The sequence below is a fragment of the Heterodontus francisci genome, chromosome 22 (genome assembly GCF_036365525.1).
Source record: "Heterodontus francisci isolate sHetFra1 chromosome 22, sHetFra1.hap1, whole genome shotgun sequence".
NCBI lineage: Eukaryota > Metazoa > Chordata > Chondrichthyes > Heterodontiformes > Heterodontidae > Heterodontus > Heterodontus francisci.
This window is the reverse complement of record NC_090392.1, coordinates 37,972,128-37,988,998: the sequence shown is the minus strand read 5'-3', so window position 1 is coordinate 37,988,998 and position 16,871 is coordinate 37,972,128. Positions and strand designations below refer to the sequence as shown.

At 43.9% G+C, this 16,871-nt stretch overlaps 4 non-coding genes across 4 annotated transcripts; all 4 read left to right on the top strand.

The window, feature by feature from the left end:
- The first annotated feature begins 1,083 nt into the window (after positions 1-1,083).
- Positions 1,084-1,156, top strand: trnav-aac (transfer RNA valine (anticodon AAC)). Its single transcript has one exon. It is a non-coding gene; the product is annotated as a tRNA-Val (tRNA).
- Positions 1,157-4,563: 3,407 nt separating this feature from the next.
- On the top strand, positions 4,564-4,636 carry trnav-aac (transfer RNA valine (anticodon AAC)). The gene has a single exon. It is a non-coding gene; the product is annotated as a tRNA-Val (tRNA).
- Positions 4,637-8,043: 3,407 nt separating this feature from the next.
- Positions 8,044-8,116, top strand: trnav-uac (transfer RNA valine (anticodon UAC)). Its single transcript has one exon. It is a non-coding gene; the product is annotated as a tRNA-Val (tRNA).
- Positions 8,117-11,523: 3,407 nt separating this feature from the next.
- Positions 11,524-11,596, top strand: trnav-uac (transfer RNA valine (anticodon UAC)). The gene has a single exon. It is a non-coding gene; the product is annotated as a tRNA-Val (tRNA).
- Positions 11,597-16,871: the final 5,275 nt, after the last annotated feature.

Here is a 16,871-nt window from a genome sequence, read left to right as displayed (position 1 = left end):
GTTGCATACTGACCTGTTTTCCTGTATTTGCCTGTCATCTATACAATTCAATTTGTGTTGGATATCGCTGAGAATCTCATTTCAAGATGCGGGCACAGATATTAATATAATCCTACTGAAAGTTTAATCCTGGAACAAATCCTGTGTGACGTGGATTGCAACGTTTAGAGGGCTGTGCAGCTAAGGTGAGGAAGACGGGAATGATGTGGTTGATGATTGCATGGAAAGCATTGCAAACTTGGGTTACGTTGCTTGATTTCATTCTACACCTTGAAATTCAGAAGCAAGTGAGGCACCAGGTGGAAACCAACAGCTGTCTCTGTGGAAGCGGGGACATGGCTTCCTAATCTAACCATTTGAACTCTGAAAACATTCTGCTGGATCTGAACTGCCCTGTATACCAAGGCCAATTTGTATACTTTATAAAGTGGAATGCCCAGAACTATGCAGAGCACTCCAGGTGGGGTCTAACCAGGACATTATATAGCTGTAGCGAAGCTTCGCCCCCATTATTTAACTGCCTCTGTTACGCATTCTACTGCTCGGGTAATCACATTGTATGTTGCAAATCAGCAAAATAAGGACGCATTTGATAAAAATAAAGAGTTTAAAAGCACAAATATGTGTCAGTGCAATCAGTAAATAATGAGAAATGAAATCCAGAACTTGGCAAGAATCCCAAGTGGATGTCTTGGAGTGGTTGGGGAAGGGAATCTTGTCAATGATGGCACACTGTGCATTGACACTGCAGCAGCTGCTGCACCTCTTCCAAACTTAGTTTCTTAAGTGAGAGTTTACAAAAAAGGGAATTGGATAATTGCATGAAAGGAGAGGCAAACAAAAGCAGAGCGAAGGAAGTGGGCCCAACTGGCAAGTCTTTGAAAAAAGTGGCAATGGTACGATGGCCTGAATGGCCTGGCAATGTGTTGTGCACTGCTGAGCGTCCATTGCTGGGTCAATACCTCTGCAGCCTTGCGAAATGTCACAGTGGAATTGCATTTCAATGAAACAAGCACCACAAATAGATCTTGACTGTATAGTTTAACAATACTTGCAGCTTCCTCAGCACTGCAACCGTGTTGAGTTTCTGTAGTGTAGTGGTGATCACGTTTATCTAACACGCAAAAGGTCCCCAGTTCGAAACTGGGCAGAAACATTTTCGAAACAAACACAAACTTCTGACCACGATATATGCAATCATTGACATTCCCCATTAACACAACACAATTTCTCAAAGTCCTATTTCTCTTGCACATTGTGTGCACAATGCCTTGCAATCGCTCCTCTTTCTAGTCCTGATGCTGCAGAAAGTTCCTCAAAACCTAGCACTTGCACTTCATTTGGCTCAGATTAGAATAGAAACCTGCAACACTAGCTTGCTAAGTCACAGCTGATCTGAGTCTCATTTCAGACGAGGCAAAAGCACATCAGCAATTCACTTTCGCCAGCTCCACATTCGTTGAGACAGGGGCACGCCGCAATATTTTAACCCGCACTGTCCAATTACTCGCTGCTAGCAGCAAGAGGGGTCTGCTGCCTCAATCAACAGGTTACTGGCCATCTCAGGGAGGTAAAATAGCACAACCCGGGCAAAATCTCCCCAGAAACCAAGCACAGGCTCAGCAAAACGTAGGCACATGATATCCGGGCCACTAAACCTCCGAGCAGCTCGAACAGAACACCCAAGTGACTGAAACTTTCTTTGAGTTGCAATGATGAATCTCCGGTGGAAACAAGTTTGGGGAAAATGCTCCTCCTGAACATTTCTTTTTGGGTAAAAGGAGCAAAAATCCTTTTCAATTTAACCACTGCTGCGGCAGATTCTTGGTGTCTTAAGCACCTTGAAAACGCAGCTCTTAACATGCAGCCGCAATTATGACAAGGGGTAAAGGTTCATGACACGCAGAGGGGAAAAAGTTATTTAAGTTATGACATTCGCTCACAGACCTATTAGCGTTTTGTTCAGTCAGTAACAGAGACATACCTGGGTTTATTGATGCAGATTAACATAACTATTCAGCGTCACGCAGAGCTCGAAGAGTACTTTGCCTCCCTTAAAGACGGACACAGCTGATTCTGTAACTGAAGCTAAGGAAACAGGCAGACGTGCCAAATTATCACTTTGTATTGTTCTTCATTCGGCGAGTAACAGGAAAACTAACAAGGTGGCGTTGAAAATGAGATGCACTGCGGCTCCGCTCAATATCAACCCGCTCCTTCATATTGAACTGAGGAAGAATATACATGAATAAAAGCAAAATACTGTGGATGCTGGAAATCTGAAATAAAAGCAAGAAATTCTGGAATTACTCAGCAGGTCTGGCAGCATCTGTGGAGAGAGAAGCAGAGTTAACATTTCGGCTCAGTGACCCTTCTTCAGAACTGGCAAATATTAGAAAAGTCAAAGGTTAGAAGCAAGTAAAGCGGGGGTGGAGCAAGAGATAACAAAGGAGAAGGTGCAGATTGGGCAAGGCCACAGAATAGCTGACCAGAAGGTCATGGAGCAAAGGCAAACAATATGTTAATGGTGTGTTGAAAGACAAAGCATTATTACAGATAGGACTGTTAACGGATTGAAAATTGAACAGCAGCAAGTACAAACATGAAAACAAAACAGTGGGTAAGTAAACTGAACAAACTAAGATGAAATAAAATAAACATACAAAAAAATGTAAAAAATGTAAAAAAGAAAAATAACAAAAAGTGAAAGTAAAATGGGGGGCCCGTCATGATCTGAAATTATTGAACTCAATGTTCAGTCCGGCACGCTCTCGTGTGCAATGGTTAGCACCGCAGCCTCACAGCTCCAGCGACCCGGTTTCAATTCTGGGCACTGCCTGTGTGGTGTTTGCAAGTTCTCCCTGTGTCTGCGTGGGATTCCTCCGGGTGCTCCGGTTTCCTCCCACATGCCAAAGACTTGCTGGTTGATAGGTTAATTGGCCATTCCCAATTGCCCCTAGTAAAGGTAGGTGGTAGGGAAATATAGGGAAGGTGGGGATGTGGTAGGAATATGGAATTCGTGTAGGATTAGTATAAATGGGTGGTCGATGGTCGGCACAGACTCGGTGGGCCGAAGGGCCTGTTTCAGTGCTGCATCACGAAACTAAACTAATCGGTCAACGAGATGCTGTTTTTCGAGCTTGCGTTGTTGTTCACTGGAACACTGCAGCAAGCCCAGGATAGAGATGTAAGCATGAGAGCAGCGGGGAGTCTTGAAATGGCAAGCAACCAGAAGCTCAGGGTCCTGCTTGCGGACTGAGCGGACGTGTTCCGCAAAGCGATCACCCAGTCTGCGTTTGGTCTCCCCAATAAACATGAATATACATTAATTGGATTTAGGCGCCAGTATGTTGCAAAACGAGAAGAAAGAAAGGCACAAATGGCATTAACACTGACTTTACAAATGATTCACTGAAAAATTCTTTCATTTGCTGGAAAAGATGAATATTGTGCATCTGAAAATAGGCACCATGGGATTGTGTTGCATACTGACCTGTTTTCCTGTATTTGCCTGTCATCTATACAATTCAATTTGTGTTGGATATCGCTGAGAATCTCATTTCAAGATGCGGGCACAGATATTAATATAATCCTACTGAAAGTTTAATCCTGGAACAAATCCTGTGTGACGTGGATTGCAACGTTTAGAGGGCTGTGCAGCTAAGGTGAGGAAGACGGGAATGATGTGGTTGATGATTGCATGGAAAGCATTGCAAACTTGGGTTACGTTGCTTGATTTCATTCTACACCTTGAAATTCAGAAGCAAGTGAGGCACCAGGTGGAAACCAACAGCTGTCTCTGTGGAAGCGGGGACATGGCTTCCTAATCTAACCATTTGAACTCTGAAAACATTCTGCTGGATCTGAACTGCCCTGTATACCAAGGCCAATTTGTATACTTTATAAAGTGGAATGCCCAGAACTATGCAGAGCACTCCAGGTGGGGTCTAACCAGGACATTATATAGCTGTAGCGAAGCTTCGCCCCCATTATTTAACTGCCTCTGTTACGCATTCTACTGCTCGGGTAATCACATTGTATGTTGCAAATCAGCAAAATAAGGACGCATTTGATAAAAATAAAGAGTTTAAAAGCACAAATATGTGTCAGTGCAATCAGTAAATAATGAGAAATGAAATCCAGAACTTGGCAAGAATCCCAAGTGGATGTCTTGGAGTGGTTGGGGAAGGGAATCTTGTCAATGATGGCACACTGTGCATTGACACTGCAGCAGCTGCTGCACCTCTTCCAAACTTAGTTTCTTAAGTGAGAGTTTACAAAAAAGGGAATTGGATAATTGCATGAAAGGAGAGGCAAACAAAAGCAGAGCGAAGGAAGTGGGCCCAACTGGCAAGTCTTTGAAAAAAGTGGCAATGGTACGATGGCCTGAATGGCCTGGCAATGTGTTGTGCACTGCTGAGCGTCCATTGCTGGGTCAATACCTCTGCAGCCTTGCGAAATGTCACAGTGGAATTGCATTTCAATGAAACAAGCACCACAAATAGATCTTGACTGTATAGTTTAACAATACTTGCAGCTTCCTCAGCACTGCAACCGTGTTGAGTTTCTGTAGTGTAGTGGTGATCACGTTTGTCTAACACGCAAAAGATCCCCAGTTCGAAACTGGGCAGAAACATTTTCGAAACAAACCCAAACTTCTGACCACGATATATGCAATCATTGACATTCCCCATTAACACAACACAATTTCTCAAAGTCCTATTTCTCTTGCACATTGTGTGCACAATGCCTTGCAATCGCTCCTCTTTCTAGTCCTGATGCTGCAGAAAGTTCCTCAAAACCTAGCACTTGCACTTCATTTGGCTCAGATTAGAATAGAAACCTGCAACACTAGCTTGCGAAGTCACAGCTGATCTGAGTCTCATTTCAGACGAGGCAAAAGCACATCAGCAATTCACTTTCGCCAGCTCCACATTCGTTGAGACAGGGGCACGCCGCAATATTTTAACCCGCACTGTCCAATTACTCGCTGCTAGCAGCAAGAGGGGTCTGCTGCCTCAATCAACAGGTTACTGGCCATCTCAGGGAGGTAAAATAGCACAACCCGGGCAAAATCTCCCCAGAAACCAAGCACAGGCTCAGCAAAACGTAGGCACATGATATCCGGGCCACTAAACCTCCGAGCAGCTCGAACAGAACACCCAAGTGACTGAAACTTTCTTTGAGTTGCAATGATGAATCTCCGGTGGAAACAAGTTTGGGGAAAATGCTCCTCCTGAACATTTCTTTTTGGGTAAAAGGAGCAAAAATCCTTTTCAATTTAACCACTGCTGCGGCAGATTCTTGGTGTCTTAAGCACCTTGAAAACGCAGCTCTTAACATGCAGCCGCAATTATGACAAGGGGTAAAGGTTCATGACACGCAGAGGGGAAAAAGTTATTTAAGTTATGACATTCGCTCACAGACCTATTAGCGTTTTGTTCAGTCAGTAACAGAGACATACCTGGGTTTATTGATGCAGATTAACATAACTATTCAGCGTCACGCAGAGCTCGAAGAGTACTTTGCCTCCCTTAAAGACGGACACAGCTGATTCTGTAACTGAAGCTAAGGAAACAGGCAGACGTGCCAAATTATCACTTTGTATTGTTCTTCATTCGGCGAGTAACAGGAAAAGTAACAAGGTGGCGTTGAAAATGAGATGCACTGCGGCTCCGCTCAATATCAACCCGCTCCTTCATATTGAACTGAGGAAGAATATACATGAATAAAAGCAAAATACTGTGGATGCTGGAAATCTGAAATAAAAGCAAGAAATTCTGGAATTACTCAGCAGGTCTGGCAGCATCTGTGGAGAGAGAAGCAGAGTTAACATTTCGGCTCAGTGACCCTTCTTCAGAACTGGCAAATATTAGAAAAGTCAAAGGTTAGAAGCAAGTAAAGCGGGGGTGGAGCAAGAGATAACAAAGGAGAAGGTGCAGATTGGGCAAGGCCACAGAATAGCTGACCAGAAGGTCATGGAGCAAAGGCAAACAATATGTTAATGGTGTGTTGAAAGACAAAGCATTATTACAGATAGGACTGTTAACGGATTGAAAATTGAACAGCAGCAAGTACAAACATGAAAACAAAACAGTGGGTAAGTAAACTGAACAAACTAAGATGAAATAAAATAAACATACAAAAAAATGTAAAAAATGTAAAAAAGAAAAATAACAAAAAGTGAAAGTAAAATGGGGGGCCCGTCATGATCTGAAATTATTGATCTCAATGTTCAGTCCGGCACGCTCTCGTGTGCAATGGTTAGCACCGCAGCCTCACAGCTCCAGCGACCCGGTTTCAATTCTGGGCACTGCCTGTGTGGTGTTTGCAAGTTCTCCCTGTGTCTGCGTGGGATTCCTCCGGGTGCTCCGGTTTCCTCCCACATGCCAAAGACTTGCTGGTTGATAGGTTAATTGGCCATTCCCAATTGCCCCTAGTAAAGGTAGGTGGTAGGGAAATATAGGGAAGGTGGGGATGTGGTAGGAATATGGAATTCGTGTAGGATTAGTATAAATGGGTGGTCGATGGTCGGCACAGACTCGGTGGGCTGAAGGGCCTGTTTCAGTGCTGCATCACGAAACTAAACTAATCGGTCAACGAGATGCTGTTTTTCGAGCTTGCGTTGTTGTTCACTGGAACACTACAGCAATCCCAGGATAGAGATGTAAGCATGAGAGCAGCGGGGAGTCTTGAAATGGCAAGCAACCAGAAGCTCAGGGTCCAGCTTGCGGACTGAGCGGACGTGTTCCGCAAAGCGATCACCCAGTCTGCGTTTGGTCTCCCCAATAAACATGAATATACATTAATTGGATTTAGGCGCCAGTATGTTGCAAAACGAGAAGAAAGAAAGGCACAAATGGCATTAACACTGACTTTACAAATGATTCACTGAAAAATTCTTTCATTTGCTGGAAAAGATGAATATTGTGCATCTGAAAATAGGCACCATGGGATTGTGTTGCATACTGACCTGTTTTCCTGTATTTGCCTGTCATCTATACAATTCAATTTGTGTTGGATATCGCTGAGAATCTCATTTCAAGATGCGGGCACAGATATTAATATAATCCTACTGAAAGTTTAATCCTGGAACAAATCCTGTGTGACGTGGATTGCAACGTTTAGAGGGCTGTGCAGCTAAGGTGAGGAAGACGGGAATGATGTGGTTGATGATTGCATGGAATGCATTGCAAACTTGGGTTACGTTGCTTGATTTCATTCTACACCTTGAAATTCAGAAGCAAGTGAGGCACCAGGTGGAAACCAACAGCTGTCTCTGTGGAAGCGGGGACATGGCTTCCTAATCTAACCATTTGAACTCTGAATACATTCTGCTGGATCTGAACTGCCCTGTATACCAAGGCCAATTTGTATACTTTATAAAGTGGAATGCCCAGAACTATGCAGAGCACTCCAGGTGGGGTCTAACCAGGACATTATATAGCTGTAGCGAATCTTCGCCCCCATTAATTAACTGCCTCTGTTACGCATTCTACTGCTCGGGTAATCACATTGTATGTTGCAAATCAGCAAAATAAGGACGCATTTGATAAAAATAAAGAGTTTAAAAGCACAAATATGTGTCAGTGCAATCAGTAAATAATGAGAAATGAAATCCAGAACTTGGCAAGAATCCCAAGTGGATGTCTTGGAGTGGTTGGGGAAGGGAATCTTGTCAATGATGGCACACTGTGCATTGACACTGCAGCAGCTGCTGCACCTCTTCCAAACTTAGTTTCTTAAGTGAGAGTTTACAAAAAAGGGAATTGGATAATTGCATGAAAGGAGAGGCAAACAAAAGCAGAGCGAAGGAAGTGGGCCCAACTGGCAAGTCTTTGAAAAAAGTGGCAATGGTACGATGGCCTGAATGGCCTGGCAATGTGTTGTGCACTGCTGAGCGTCCATTGCTGGGTCAATACCTCTGCAGCCTTGCGAAATGTCACAGTGGAATTGCATTTCAATGAAACAAGCACCACAAATAGATCATGACTGTATAGTTTAACAATACTCGCAGCTTCCTCAGCACTGCAATCGTGCTGAGTTTCTGTAGTGTAGTGGTGATCACGTTTGTCTTACACGCAAAAGGTCCCCAGTTCGAAACTGGGCAGAAACATTTTCGAAACAAACCCAAACGTCTGACCACGATGGATGCAATCATTGACATTCCCCATGAACACAACACAATTTCTCAAAGTCCTATTTCTCTTGCACATTGTGTGCACAATGCCTTGCAATCGCTCCTCTTTCTTGTCCTGATGCTGCAGAAAGTTCCTCAAAACCTAGCACTTGCACTTCATTTGGCTCAGATTAGATTAGAAACCTGCAACACTAGCTTGCTAAGTCACAGCTGATCGAAGTCTCATTTCAGACGAGGCAAAAGCACATCAGCAATTCACTTTCGCCAGCTCCACATTCGTTGAGACAGGGACACGCCGCAATATTTTAACCCGCACTGTCCAATTACTCGCTGCTAGCAGCAAGAGGGGTCTGCTGCCTCAATCAACAGGTTACTGGCCATCTCAGGGAGGTAAAATAGCACAACCCGGGCAAAATCTCCCCAGAAACCAAGCACAGGCTCAGCAAAACGTAGGCACATGATATCCGGGCCACTAAACCTCCGAGCAGCTCGAACAGAACACCCAAGTGACTGAAACTTTCTTTGAGTTGCAATGATGAATCTCCGGTGGAAACAAGTTTGGGGAAAATGCTCCTCCTGAACATTTCTTTTTGGGTAAAAGGAGCAAAAATCCTTTTCAATTTAACCACTGCTGCGGCAGATTCTTGGTGTCTTAAGCACCTTGAAAACGCAGCTCTTAACATGCAGCCGCAATTATGACAAGGGGTAAAGGTTCATGACACGCAGAGGGGAAAAAGTTATTTAAGTTATGACATTCGCTCACAGACCTATTAGCGTTTTGTTCAGTCAGTAACAGAGACATACCTGGGTTTATTGATGCAGATTAACATAACTATTCAGCGTCACGCAGAGCTCGAAGAGTACTTTGCCTCCCTTAAAGACGGACACAGCTGATTCTGTAACTGAAGCTAAGGAAACAGGCAGACGTGCCAAATTATCACTTTGTATTGTTCTTCATTCGGCGAGTAACAGGAAAACTAACAAGGTGGCGTTGAAAATGAGATGCACTGCGGCTCCGCTCAATATCAACCCGCTCCTTCATATTGAACTGAGGAAGAATATACATGAATAAAAGCAAAATACTGTGGATGCTGGAAATCTGAAATAAAAGCAAGAAATTCTGGAATTACTCAGCAGGTCTGGCAGCATCTGTGGAGAGAGAAGCAGAGTTAACATTTCGGCTCAGTGACCCTTCTTCAGAACTGGCAAATATTAGAAAAGTCAAAGGTTAGAAGCAAGTAAAGCGGGGGTGGAGCAAGAGATAACAAAGGAGAAGGTGCAGATTGGGCAAGGCCACAGAATAGCTGACCAGAAGGTCATGGAGCAAAGGCAAACAATATGTTAATGGTGTGTTGAAAGACAAAGCATTATTACAGATAGGACTGTTAACGGATTGAAAATTGAACAGCAGCAAGTACAAACATGAAAACAAAACAGTGGGTAAGTAAACTGAACAAACTAAGATGAAATAAAATAAACATACAAAAAAATGTAAAAAATGTAAAAAAGAAAAATAACAAAAAGTGAAAGTAAAATGGGGGGCCCGTCATGATCTGAAATTATTGATCTCAATATTCAGTCCGGCACGCTCTCGTGTGCAATGGTTAGCACCGCAGCCTCACAGCTCCAGCGACCCGGTTTCAATTCTGGGCACTGCCTGTGTGGTGTTTGCAAGTTCTCCCTGTGTCTGCGTGGGATTCCTCCGGGTGCTCCGGTTTCCTCCCACATGCCAAAGACTTGCTGGTTGATAGGTTAATTGGCCATTCCCAATTGCCCCTAGTAAAGGTAGGTGGTAGGGAAATATAGGGAAGGTGGGGATGTGGTAGGAATATGGAATTCGTGTAGGATTAGTATAAATGGGTGGTCGATGGTCGGCACAGACTCGGTGGGCCGAAGGGCCTGTTTCAGTGCTGCATCACGAAACTAAACTAATCGGTCAACGAGATGCTGTTTTTCGAGCTTGCGTTGTTGTTCACTGGAACACTGCAGCAAGCCCAGGATAGAGATGTAAGCATGAGAGCAGCGGGGAGTCTTGAAATGGCAAGCAACCAGAAGCTCAGGGTCCTGCTTGCGGACTGAGCGGACGTGTTCCGCAAAGCGATCACCCAGTCTGCGTTTGGTCTCCCCAATAAACATGAATATACATTAATTGGATTTAGGCGCCAGTATGTTGCAAAACGAGAAGAAAGAAAGGCACAAATGGCATTAACACTGACTTTACAAATGATTCACTGAAAAATTCTTTCATTTGCTGGAAAAGATGAATATTGTGCATCTGAAAATAGGCACCATGGGATTGTGTTGCATACCGACCTGTTTTCCTGTATTTGCCTGTCATCTATACAATTCAATTTGTGTTGGATATCGCTGAGAATCTCATTTCAAGATGCGGGCACAGATATTAATATAATCCTACTGACAGTTTAATCCTGGAACAAATCCTGTGTGACGTGGATTGCAACGTTTAGAGGGCTGTGCAGCTAAGGTGAGGAAGACGGGAATGATGTGGTTGATGATTGCATGGAATGCATTGCAAACTTGGGTTACGTTGCTTGATTTCATTCTACACCTTGAAATTCAGAAGCAAGTGAGGCACCAGGTGGAAACCAACAGCTGTCTCTGTGGAAGCGGGGACATGGCTTCCTAATCTAACCATTTGAACTCTGAAAACATTCTGCTGGATCTGAACTGCCCTGTATACCAAGGCCAATTTGTATACTTTATAAAGTGGAATGCCCAGAACTATGCAGAGCCCTCCAGGTGGGGTCTAACCAGGACATTATATAGCTGTAGCGAAGCTTCGCCCCCATTATTTAACTGCCTCTGTTACGCATTCTACTGCTCGGGTAATCACATTGTATGTTGCAAATCAGCAAAATAAGGACGCATTTGATAAAAATAAAGAGTTTAAAAGCACAAATATGTGTCAGTGCAATCAGTAAATAATGAGAAATGAAATCCAGAACTTGGCAAGAATCCCAAGTGGATGTCTTGGAGTGGTTGGGGAAGGGAATCTTGTCAATGATGGCACACTGTGCATTGACACTGCAGCAGCTGCTGCACCTCTTCCAAACTTAGTTTCTTAAGTGAGAGTTTACAAAAAAGGGAATTGGATAATTGCATGAAAGGAGAGGCAAACAAAAGCAGAGCGAAGGAAGTGGGCCCAACTGGCAAGTCTTTGAAAAAAGTGGCAATGGTACGATGGCCTGAATGGCCTGGCAATGTGTTGTGCACTGCTGAGCGTCCATTGCTGGGTCAATACCTCTGCAGCCTTGCGAAATGTCACAGTGGAATTGCATTTCAATGAAACAAGCACCACAAATAGATCATGACTGTATAGTTTAACAATACTCGCAGCTTCCTCAACACTGCAATCGTGCTGAGTTTCTGTAGTGTAGTGGTGATCACGTTTGTCATACACGCAAAAGGTCCCCAGTTCGAAACTGGGCAGAAACATTTTCGAAACAAACCCAAACGTCTGACCACGATGGATGCAATCATTGACATTCCCCATTAACACAACACAATTTCTCAAAGTCCTATTTCTCTTGCACATTGTGTGCACAATGCCTTGCAATCGCTCCTCTTTCTTGTCCTGATGCTGCAGAAAGTTCCTCAAAACCTAGCACTTGCACTTCATTTGGCTCAGATTAGATTAGAAACCTGCAACACTAGCTTGCGAAGTCACAGCTGATCTAAGTCTCATTTCAGACGAGGCAAAAGCACATCAGCAATTCACTTTCGCCAGCTCCACATTCGTTGAGACAGGGGCACGCCGCAATATTTTAACCCGCACTGTCCAATTACTCACTGCTAGCAGCAAGAGGGGTCTGCTGCCTCAATCAACAGGTTACTGGCCATCTCAGGGAGGTAAAATAGCACAACCCGGGCCAAATCTCCCCAGAAACCAAGCACAGGCTCAGCAAAACGTAGGCACATGATATCCGGGCCACTAAACCTCCGAGCAGCTCGAACAGAACATCCAAGTGACTGAAACTTTCTTTGAGTTGCAATGATGAATCTCCGGTGGAAACAAGTTTGGGGAAAATGCTCCTCCTGAACATTTCTTTTTGGGTAAAAGGGGCAAAAATCCTTTTCAATTTAACCACTGCTGCAGCAGATTCTTGGTGTCTTAAGCACCTTGACAACGCAGCTCTGAACATGCAGCCGCAATTATGACAAGGGGTAAAGGTTCATGACACGCAGAGGGGAAAAAGTTATTTAAGTTATGACATTCGCTCACAGACCTATTAGCGTTTTGTTCAGTCAGTAACAGAGACATACCTGGGTTTATTGATGCAGATTAACATAACTATTCAGCGTCACGCAGAGCCGCGAAGAGTACTTTGCCTCCCTTAAAGACGGACACAGCTGATTCTGTAACTGAAGCTAAGGAAACAGGCAGACGTGCCAAATTATCACTTTGTATTGTTCTTCATTCGGCGAGTAACAGGAAAACTAACAAGGTGGCGTTGAAAATGAGATGCACTGCGGCTCCGCTCAATATCAACCCGCTCCTTCATATTGAACTGAGAAAGAATATACATGAATAAAAGCAAAATACTGTGGATGCTGGAAATCTGAAATAAAAACAAGAAATTCTGGAAATACTCAGCAGGTCTGGCAGCATCTGTGGAGAGAGAAGCAGAGTTAACATTTCGGCTCAGTGACCCTTCTTCAGAACTGGCAAATATTAGAAAAGTCAAAGGTTAGAAGCAAGTAAAGCGGGGGTGGAGCAAGAGATAACAAAGGAGAAGGTGCAGATTGGGCAAGGCCACAGAATAGCTGACCAGAAGGTCATGGAGCAAAGGCAAACAATATGTTAATGGTGTGTTGAAAGACAAAGCATTCGTACAGATAGGACTGTTAATGGACTGAAAATTGAACAGCAGCAAGTACAAACATGAAAACAAAACAGTGGGTAAGTAAACTGAACAAACTAAGATGAAATAAAATAAACATACAAAAAAATGTAAAAAATGTAAAAAAGAAAAATAACAAAAAGTGAAAGTAAAATGGGGGGCCCGTCATGATCTGAAATTATTGAACTCAATGTTCAGTCCGGCACGCTCTCGTGTGCAATGGTTAGCACCGCAGCCTCACAGCTCCAGCGACCCGGTTTCAATTCTGGGCACTGCCTGTGTGGTGTTTGCAAGTTCTCCCTGTGTCTGCGTGGGATTCCTCCGGGTGCTCCGGTTTCCTCCCACATGCCAAAGACTTGCTGGTTGATAGGTTAACTGGCCATTCCCAATTGCCCCTAGTAAAGGTAGGTGGTAGGGAAATATAGGGAAGGTGGGGATGTGGTAGGAATATGGAATTCGTGTAGGATTAGTATAAATGGGTGGTCGATGGTCGGCACAGACTCGGTGGGCCGAAGGGCCTGTTTCACGAAACTAAACTAATCGGTCAACGAGATGCTGTTTTTCGAGCTTGCGTTGTTGTTCACTGAAACACTGCAGCAAGCCCAGGATAGAGATGTAAGCATGAGAGCAGCGGGGAGTCTTGAAATGGCAAGCAACCAGAAGCTCAGGGTCCTGCTTGCGGACTGAGCGGACGTGTTCCGCAAAGCGATCACCCAGTCTGCGTTTGGTCTCCCCAATAAACATGAATGTACATGAATTGGATTTTGGCGCTAGTATGTTGCAAAAAGAGAAGAAAGAAAGGCACAAATGTCATTAACACTGACTTTACAAATGATTCACTGAAAAATTCTTTCATTTGCTGGAAAATATGAATATTGTGCATCTGAAAATGGGCACCATGGGATTGTGTTGCATACTGACCTGTTTTCCTGTATTTGCCTGTCATCTATACAATTCAATTTGTGTTGGATATCGCTGAGAATCTCATTTCAAGATGCGGGCACAGATATTAATATAATCCTACTGAAAGTTTAATCCTGGAACAAATCCTGTGTGACGTGGATTGCAACGTTTAGAGGGCTGTGCAGCTAAGGTGAGGAAGACGGGAATGATGTGGTTGATGATTGCATGGAATGCATTGCAAACTTGGGTTACGTTGCTTGATTTCATTCTACACCTTGAAATTCAGAAGTAAGTGAGGCACCAGGTGGAAACCAACAGCTGTCTCTGTGGAAGCGGGGACATGGCCTCCGAATCTAACCATTTGAACTCTGAAAACATTCTGCTGGATCTGAACTGCCCTGTATACCAAGGCCAATTTGTATACTTTATAAAGTGGAATGCCCAGAACTATGCAGAGTACTCCAGGTGGGGTCTAACCAGGACATTATGTAGCTGTAGCGAAGCTTTGCCCCCATTATTTAACTGCCTCTGTTACGCATTCTACTGCTCGGGTAATCACATTGTATGTTGCAAATCAGCAAAATAAGGACGCATTTGATAAAAATAAAGAGTTTAAAAGCACAAATATGTGTCAGTGCAATCAGTAAATAATGAGAAATGAAATCCAGAACTTGGCAAGAATCCCAAGTGGATGTCTTGGAGTGGTTGGGGAAGGGAATCTTTGTCAATGATGGCACACTGTGCATTGACACTGCAGCAGCTGCTCCACCTCTTCCAAACTTAGTTTCTTAAGTGAGAGTTGACAAAAAAGGGAATTGGATAATTGCATGAAAGGAGAGGCAAACAAAAGCAGAGCGAAGGAAATGGGCCCAACTGGCAAGTCTTTGAAAAAACTGGCAATGGTACGATGGCCTGAATGGCCTGGCAATGTGTTGTGCACTGCTGAGCGTCCATTGCTGGGTCAATACCTCTGCAGCCTTGCAAAATGTCACAGTAGAATTGCATTTCAATGAAACAAGCACCACAAATAGATCATGACTGTATAGTTTAACAATACTTGCAGCTTCCTCAGCCCTGTAACCGTGCTGAGTTTCTGTAGTGCAGTGGTGATCACGTTTGTCTAACACGCAATAGGTCCCCAGTTCGAAACTGGGCAGAAGCATTTTCGAAACAAACCCAAACTTCTGACCACGATAGATGCAATCATTGACATTCCCCATTAACACAACACAATTTCTCAAAGTCCTATTTCTCTTGCACATTGTGTGCACAATGCCTTGCAATCGCTCCTCTTTCTAGTCCTGATGCTGCAGAAAGTTCCTCAAAACCTAGCACTTGCACTTCATTTGGCTCAGATTAGAAGAGAAACCTGCAACACCAGCTTGCTGAGTAACAGCTGATCTCAGTCTCATTTCAGACGAGGCAAAACCACATCAGCAATTCACTTTCGCCAGCTCCACATTCGTTGAGACAGGGGCACGCCGCAATATTTTGACCCGCACTGTCCAATTACTCGCTGCTGGCAGCAAGAGGGGTCTGCTGCCTCAATCAACAGGTTACTGGCCATCTCAGGGAGGTAAAATAGCACAACCCGGGCCAAATCTCCCCAGAAACCAAGCACAGGCTCAGCAAAACGTAGGCACATGATATCCGGGCCACTGAACCTCCGAGCAGCTCGGACAGAACACCCAAGTGACTGAAACTTTCTTTGAGTTGCAATGATGAATCTCCGGTGGAAACAAGTTTGGGGAAAATGCTCCTCCTGAACATTTCTTTTTGGGTAAAAGGGGCAAAAATCCTTTTCAATTTAACCACTGCTGCGGCAGATTCTTGGTGTCTTAAGCACCTTGAAAACGCAGCTCTTAACATGCAGCCGCAATTATGACAAGGGGTAAAGGTTCATGACACGCAGAGGGGAAAAAGTTATTGAAGTTATGACAGTCGCTCACAGACTTATTAGCGTTTTGTTCAGTCAGTAACAGAGACATACCTGGGTTTATTGATGCAGATTAACATAACTATTCAGCGTCACGCAGAGCTCGAAGAGTACTTTGCCTCCCTTAAAGACGGACACAGCTGATTCTGTAACTGAAGCTAAGGAAACAGGCAGACGTGCCAGATTATCACTTTGTATTGTTCTTCATTCGGCGAGTAACAGGAAAACTAACAAGGTGGCGTTGAAAATGAGATGCACTGCGGCTCCGCTCAATATCAACCCGCTCCTTCATATTGAACTGAGGAAGAATATACATGAATAAAAGCAAAATACTGTGGATGCTGGAAATCTGAAATAAAAACAAGAAATTCTGGAAATACTCAGCAGGTCTGGCAGCATCTGTGGAGAGAGAAGCAGAGTTAACATTTCGGCTCAGTGACCCTTCTTCAGAACTGGCAAATATTAGAAAAGTCAAAGGTTAGAAGCAAGTAAAGCGGGGGTGGAGCAAGAGATAACAAAGGAGAAGGTGCAGATTGGGCAAGGCCACAGAATAGCTGACCAGAAGGTCATGGAGCAAAGGCAAACAATATGTTAATGGTGTGTTGAAAGACAAAGCATTCGTACAGATAGGACTGTTAATGGACTGAAAATTGAACAGCAGCAAGTACAAACATGAAAACAAAACAGTGGGTAAGTAAACTGAACAAACTAAGATGAAATAAAATAAACATACAAAAAAATGTAAAAAATGTAAAAAAGAAAAATAACAAAAAGTGAAAGTAAAATGGGGGGCCCGTCATGATCTGAAATTATTGAACTCAATGTTCAGTCCAGCACGCTCTCGTGTGCAATGGTTAACACCGCAGCCTCACAGCTCCAGCGACCCGGTTTCAATTCTGGGCACTGCCTGTGTGGTGTTTGCAAGTTCTCCCTGTGTCTGCGTGGGATTCCTCCGGGTGCTCCGGTTTCCTCCCACATGCCAAAGACTTGCTGGTTGATAGGTTAATTGGCCATTCCCAATTGCCCCTAG